Here is an 8183-nt window from a genome sequence, read left to right on the forward strand (position 1 = left end):
TAACGTTCCAAAATATTTTATAAGACCATCAAATAAAAAAAGAATGATGCATTCAGACATCCAACATACATATTTACGACTCAGAAAAATTTAAGTGCATTGAAATGCAGGGTTAATTTTCTACAACTGTCAAATTCAAGGGAATATTTTTTTAGGCCTACTTTCGTATGCAACCGGATGTGGCGTACCATGATTTGGTGGTATTACACCTAAAGAACACCTAAATATCAAATAAACTTAATGTAATTTGTTTCCCTCCAATTGCAAGTTATTTCAAGCATAACTGTCAAGTTTTGTCTCAGTCAGAGCTATAGTTTCAGAGAATATCACTATAATGTAAGGCCATATCCTACGGCAATTTCAGTCTAATTTCTTCGAAAAATTCTCATTTCAGTGTATCATTATAAAATGCAGTGTTGACTACTATCTGATCATAAACTCATGATCTATGCATTCAAACAATTAAATAGAATACAAAAGACAACTTTAAGATGATAAACAATTTTATTGCACCTTTTAGAGTTCATTTGAAGGTCTGTTTTGGTCTGTTTTGATCCATTTTTCCTCCTTCCTTCCTTTTTCATCAAAACTTGATATCTTTTGTCTAAAAATTAAAACAAATGTGATTATTTCCCCACAAAAATTAAATAAATATAATGTTAAATCAATAATTAAAGTGTTTTAGCTGAAAGAACTGTGTCTATAAATGTTAACAGTCTACACGGAGGTTTCTATAAGCCCTTGTGTGTAACTCGAGTTTTTGGTCTGTTCGCCTAGTGTGACAAATAACGGTTCCCTTTCAGTCAATCATTTATTGTTACTGGTATCAAAGTCTTTTTATTTACTCATAACAGTATATTTCTGATAGATTTATACAAAGAGTCAACTTTCTTGTATTTTACATTAAAAAATGGGGAAAAAGAGTAATAAAAAAAATACCTCAAAATGTTTTTAATAGGGTTATGTCCCTTGGAATGCTGATACAAAAAAAAATTGGTAAGAATTATAAAGTTTAAGTATGTGAGACTGGATTCTGATGTGTATAAATCCAGGGCAAATAAGTGTTTAGATGATTTATTGTCTGTGCAAAATGTAGACGGTACAATGGCAATTTGTAAACTTTTGCGGCCAAAAAAAACCCCAAAAACAAGATGATAGTTGATACTTACTTTAATGCTGAAGTGTCATCTGCAGACCAATTCACATATAAGATTTTTCAACAGAATGCTCTTCAGAACATGGTTAACACTGAAATAAAAAATTCACATGTTGTATAAACAAAACTGTAAGGGTAATTTAAAATTTAACACAGTATACTAAATACAGCTTTGTCTGTCCACCCATTTGGCTTAGAAAACACCCGTAAACCCCCATTTCAAGGCAATTTTACCTCAAACGTGCTTTCTGTGTCTAAATCCATTACGAATTGTCCATGTTTACAATGTATGAACTGGTTTATTTATAACTTTTAAAAATGAAAGTACAATAAGGTCACGAGTGCACATATGGTTTCCCTAAATAGGTGTAATACCACCATTGATTTCTCCCTATTAGTCTTTGTTAAATTGGCACTTTTAAAAAAATTGTACAGTATTTACCTTTATTTCAACCAAAGAAATACTTTGCATGTGTAAAGTTTAATCCTTTCCAGTGACACAGTGAAAATTTCACACTACATTTCATTGCATATAAGAAAATAATTATCACCGGAAGTAAACAACCCAATTTTTACACTGTTATTTACTGGTTACTTGATCTGGTAACTATGTAACCTTAACGTTCCAAAATATTTTATAAGACCATCAAATAAAAAAAGAATGATGCATTCAGACATCCAACATACATATTTACGACTCAGAAAAATTTAAGTGCATTGAAATGCAGGGTTAATTTTCTACAACTGTCAAATTCAAGGGAATATTTTTTTAGGCCTACTTTCGTATGCAACCGGATGTGGCGTACCATGATTTGGTGGTATTACACCTGAAAGCCAATGAAGCACAGGTTATATTCAACCTTATGAAATCAAGTGTTTGCACCTGTCCTAAGTCAGAAATCTGATGTACAGTAGTGTTGGTTTTCCCGTTTGAATGGTTTTACACTGGTAATTTGTGGGCCCTTTATAGCTTGTTGTTCGGTGTAAGCTAATGCTACGTGTTGAAGGCCGTACATTAACCTGTAATGGTTTACTGTTTTTAAATTGTTATTTGGATGGAGAGTTGTCTCATTAGCACTCACATCACATCTTCCTATATCTAATTATGCAATATCAAGAATTTTGAAAGAGAATTTTTTTTATAAGAATTCTAACCAGCTTGAAGAAGTAAAATAAGAGATCGTGTGAGACATAGCTTACAAGCCTGATGAACGTTCCCAATGGACAATACAATGCAAAAGGACATGGTAGTCTAAGACTTTGAGATAATTAACAATCAATGCTCTCTTCACATCTTATAAACTATTGAGTAAGGAGGAAAAAGACAACAATACACAGGCAGTTGTATTAGACAACACGGTAAAGTGGGCGTTACAGCTGTTGAACCTCAAGGTAGTGAACTCGGCTCTGTCCTTTTTTTTCCCGATTTATGGACATAATGTGTTTCTGTCTGTGCGTTCGTTTGTCCGTTCGTCCGTCTGTCCTGCTTCAGATTAAATATTTTAGCTAAAATTTTTGGTCAATGTAATTTTTGAAGAAGTTGAATTCAATCAATTTGAAACTAAGTTTTAATCTTCCCCATGATACAATCATTCTTACTTTGATGCCTAACTAGAGTTTTGACCCCAATTTCACGGTTCACTGGGTATGATAGTGCAGATTAGGCATCCGTGTACTATGAACACATTCGTGTTCTTATTTTCATCAACAGCTACATTTCGCTGATAATGGTATCATCTATCGATCTATCAAATCCAAACACGATCTCGGTTGAAAGACCTACAAAATGGAAACAGAAATGGCAAATGAAACGGAACGTCAGCAAAATAATGTAATGCGATGCCATATAACGCCACAAGATGTGGTATGTGTGCCAATGTGACAACTTTCAAGCCAACAATCTATAAAAGTAAACCATTATAGGTTAAAGTACGATCTTCAACAAGAAGCATAGGCTCACAATGGCAAGTTATAAAGGGCCCCCCAAAAAATTACTTGTGTAAAACCATTCAAACGGGAAAACCAACGGTCTAATTTATATGAAAAACAAGAAACTAAAAACACTTATGAACCACATCAACAAAAGACAGCTACTGAAATCAGATTCCTGACTTAGAACAGGTGCAAACAATTGCAATGAGTTTAAACGTTTAAATGGTACCCAATCTTTTCTTTTATCGATCTGAAACAATGGTGTTACATTACAAACAATGTAATTGTTGTTTCAATGTTGAAATTTGTAACAATGAAGAAGGTCGAAATGGCGGAAACGTGTTACAGTTTTTATTACATATATTCATATAATATATTAATTAAGTGTTTTCAAATACACATGACATACAAATCTGTGAGAGTGTGGAATGATCGCTACATAGATTAATTTAAGTACACAAATATAAATATAGATTGCCTAACAATGCAATTTTAACACTCTATTGAGTATGTAAATATTAGAATGTTTGAAATATTTATAAAACGATAAAAATAAACGCAGTATTTCGCTAAACAAACTTACTTTATCAAATGTGAATTTATTCAGGTGAAATCGGATGTAGATTATGATAAACGTTTGCAGCTTAATGTACATGTTGCACATGCATTTAGCTGCCTTGTAAATAATACATAATTTGGATGAACTTCAAGATTAATTACAAAATTGGTGGTTGAAGTTTGGAACGTCCATTGGCAAACATTACATGATAAAAAGGACGAAGATCTGTATTACATTACTCTTTATCGTTCATGTGTCTTTTCTCGTTTTTTTAGTTATATCTACCAGTCTGAACCAGTGACGACTCTACAGTACTTGCAACCTTAGGCGTTACTATTTCAGCGATCAATCAGCGGTCATCGATCAGTCACCGATCAGTCCAGTTCGCGTCAAACTCACGTCAGCAATCCGTCAGACTTCTAGTAAAAGTAATTGACTGATCGGACTGATCGGACTGATAGAACCGATCGACCTTGATGACGGACTGACCTGTAATACGTCACATGATAAAATAATGCAAATTACGGAATCTAAGTTTCGCTTAGTTTAATTAAAATGGCGACTAGTGAAAATCGAACGTTCAATGATCATGATGATACATTTTGCTTAAATAATAATAATTTATCAAAGTTTTATTGAAAAGAAATGTACAGATAAAACCTAACATAAATATTATTATTAAAGAATGGTATTTTTGTTTTATTTAGGTTATATATTTTAAAACACGGCGGGTTTTAAAACGGTGTCTACATCGCGATTTTTATATTTTATTTTCCAAACATACTCGGGAAAAGCAACGATTTGTATAGTTAGAACAAGGATTTGCATAGCTATACAAATCCTTGTTATCATCATAAAATTCATTAAAAAAAATTATCATAATCAAGGACTTTCTATATATATTCCTGTCACAATCGAAGCCTATAAAATTTTAATAAAAAGAAGACTAATTTTGAATATTTTAAACAACACGAAATAAAATGTAAGTAAGATTTATCTGACACTCTCAATTTCATAAAAAAAACTATTCTAATCTATAAAGAGTACAAAAATCAAAGCGTGGTCAATAATTTTTAGCAAAATGAAGAAATATTTGCATTTAAGGCAACGCGTACAAAAATTAAATATTTTTTTCCTTACCGTAGGAATATTTTATGAAGAACAGCCAATTCTGATGTACAAAAAGTACTGAAATCATATGACGGTTAATAATGTGTATCAAAATAAATCAACAACTGCATTCTTATTCAACAAAAATAAAAGTTTAAGTATTAAAATTCTCAGTATATCTCAATTCTGATCAGATGACTTGTCTCAAGATGGTAAAAAAGACTGATTTCAAATAAAATAGCATCATTTTTAATAAAAAGAAGACTAATTTTGGTTATTTTAAACAATGCGACTACAAATTTAGTATGATTTCTATTTCACTCTTTTAATTTCATGAAATAAAACCTATTCTTATCTATAAAAAGTACAAAAATCCGATGGCGGTCAATAATTTTTAGTAAAATGAAGAAATATTTGCATTTTAGGCAACGCGTACAAAAATTAAATAATTTTTTCCTTAACGTAGGCATATTTTATGAAAAACAGTCAATTCTGATGTACAAAAAGTACTGAAATCATATGACGGTTAATAATTTGTATCAAAATTAATCAAGAACTGCATTCTTATTCAACAAAAACAAAAAGTTTAAGTATTTTAATTCTCATTATATCTCAATTCTGATTAGATGACTTGTCTCAAGATGGTAAAAAAGACTGATTTCAAATAAAATAGCATCATTTTTTTATAAAAAGAAGACTAATTTTGGTTATTTTAAACAAATGCAAATAAAATTTTGGTATGATTTCTCTTTCACTCTTTTAATTTCATGAAATAAAACCTATTCTTATCTATAAAAAGTACAAAAATCCGATGGCGGTCAATAATTTTTAGTAAAATGAAGAAATATTTGCATTTTAGGCAACGTGTACAAAAATTTAATATTTTTTTCCTTATCATAGGCATATTTTATGAAAAACAGTCAATTCTGATGTACAAAAAGTACTTAAATCATATGACGGTTAATAATTTGTATCAAAATTAATCAAGAACTGCATTCTTATTCAACAAAAACAAAAAGTTTAAGTATTTTAATTCTCATTATATCTCAATTCTGATCAGATGACTTGTCTCAAGATGGTAAAAAAGACTGATTTCAAATAAAATAGCATCATTTTTAATAAAAAAATAGACTTATTTTGGTTATTTTAAACAACGCGAATAAAATTTTAGTATGATTTCTCTGACACTCTTTTAATTTCATGAAACAAAAACCTATTCTAATCTATGAAAAGTACAAAAATCCAATGGCGGTCAATAATTTTTAGTAAAATGAAGAAATATTTGCATTTTAGGCAACGCGTACAAAAATTAAATATTTTTTTCCTTAACATAGGCATATTTTATGAAGAACAGCCAATTCTGATGTACAAAAAGTACTGAAATGATATGACGGTAAATAATGTGTATCAAAATAAATCAATAACTGCATTCTTATTCCACAAAAATAAAAGTATTAGTATTTTAATTCTCATTATATCTAAATTCTGATTTGAAGACTTGTTTCAAGATGGTAGAAATAACTGATTTCAAATATAATAGCATCATTTCTAATAGAAAGAAGACTAATTTTGGGTATTTTTAACAATGCGAATAAAATATTAGTATGATTTCTCTGACACTCTTTTAATTTCATAAAAAAAAACTATTTTAATCTATAAAAAGTAAAAAATATCCAATGGCGGTCAATAATTTTTAGTAAAATGAAGAAATATTTGCATTTTAGGCAATGCGTACAAAAATTAAATATTTTTTTCCTTTTCGTAGGCATTTTTTATGAAGAACAGTCAATTCTGAAGGACAAAAAGTACTCAAATGATATGACGGTTAATAATTTGTATCAAAATCAATCAATAACTGTATTCTTATTCAACAAAAATAAAAGTTTAAGTATTTAAATTCTCAGTATATCTCAATTCTGATTAGATGACTTGTCTCAAGATGGTAACTAGAGGCTCCAAAGAGCCTGTGTCGCTCACCTTGGTCTATGTGAATATTAAACAAAGGAAGCAGATGGATTCATGACAAAATTGTGTTTTGGTGATGGTGATGTGTTTGTAAATCTTACTTTACTAGTCTTGCTGCTTACATTTATCTCTATCTATAATGAACTTGGCCCAGTAGTTTCAGGGGAAAATGTTAATAAAAATTTACAAATTTTATGAAAATTGTTAAAAATTTACTATAAAGGACAATAACTCCTTAGGGGGTTAATTGACAATTTCGGTCATGTTGACTTATTTGTAAATCTTACTTTGCTGAACATAATTGCTGTTTACAGTTTATCTCTATCTATAATAAAATTTAAGATAATAACCAAAAACAGCAAAATTTCCTTAAAATTACCGATTCAGGGGCAGCAACCCAACAATGGGTTGTCAGATTCATCTGAAAATTATAGGGCAGATAGATCTTGATCTGATTAATAATTTTACCCCGTGTTGGATTTGCTCTAAATGCTTTGGTTTTTGAGTTATAAGCCAAAAACTGCATTTTACCCCTATGTTCTATTTTTAGCTGTGGCGGCCATCTTGATTTGAAAGTCGGGTCACCGGACACATTTTTAAAACAAGATACCCCAAAGATGATGATTGCCAAGTCTGGATTAATTTGGCCCAGTAGTTTCAGAGGAGAAGATTTTTGTAAAAGATAACTAAGATTTACGAAAAATGGTTAAAATTTGACTATAAAGGGCAATAACTCCTAAACGGGTCAACTGACCATTTCGGTCATGTTGACTTATTTGTAAATCCTACTTTACTAAACATTATTGCTGTTTACAGTTTATCTCTATCTATAATAATATTCAAGATAATAACCAAAAACTGCAAAATTTCCACAAAATTACCAATTCAGGGGCAGCAACCCAACAACGGGTTGACCGATTCATCTGAAAATTTCAGGGCAGATAGATCTTGACCTGATAAACATTTTTACCCCATGTCAGATTTCCTCTAAATGCTTTGGTTTTTGAGTTATAAGCCAAAAACTGCATTTTACCCCTATGTTCTATTTTTTGCCGTGGCGGCCATCTTGGTTGGATGACCGGGTCACGCCACACATTTTTTAAACTAGATACCCAAATGATGATTGTGGCCAAGTTTGGTTCAATTTGGCCCAGTAGTTTCAGAGGAGAAGATTTTTGTAAAAGATAAGTAAGATTTACGAAAAATGGTTAAAAATTGACTATAAAGGGCAATAACTCCTAAACGGGTCAACTGACCATTTCGGTCTTGTTGACTTATTTGTAAATCCTACTTTACTAAACATTATTGCTGTTTACAGTTTATCTCTATCTATAATAATATTCAAGATTATAACCAAAAAAAAAAAATGAAAACACAAATGATGCTGAAGGCACCACTGAAGAAAATGATACAACACAGCAACCAAATCACACAGATGATCCATCTACAAATAGTGAACAT

The 8183-nt window shown here is 30.7% G+C and overlaps 1 long non-coding RNA gene across 1 annotated transcript; it reads right to left on the minus strand.

Moving 5' to 3' along the window:
* Positions 1-426: 426 nt before the first annotated feature.
* LOC134693065 (uncharacterized) lies at positions 427-1966 on the minus strand. The gene is made up of 3 exons (XR_010102324.1): positions 1599-1966; positions 1170-1248; positions 427-604 (listed from the first exon to the last, which is right to left on the minus strand). It is a non-coding gene; the product is annotated as an uncharacterized LOC134693065 (long non-coding RNA).
* Between the last annotated feature and the right edge of the window lie 6217 nt (positions 1967-8183).

The sequence above is a fragment of the Mytilus trossulus genome, chromosome 12 (assembly GCF_036588685.1).
Source record: "Mytilus trossulus isolate FHL-02 chromosome 12, PNRI_Mtr1.1.1.hap1, whole genome shotgun sequence".
Lineage (NCBI taxonomy): Eukaryota > Metazoa > Mollusca > Bivalvia > Mytilida > Mytilidae > Mytilus > Mytilus trossulus.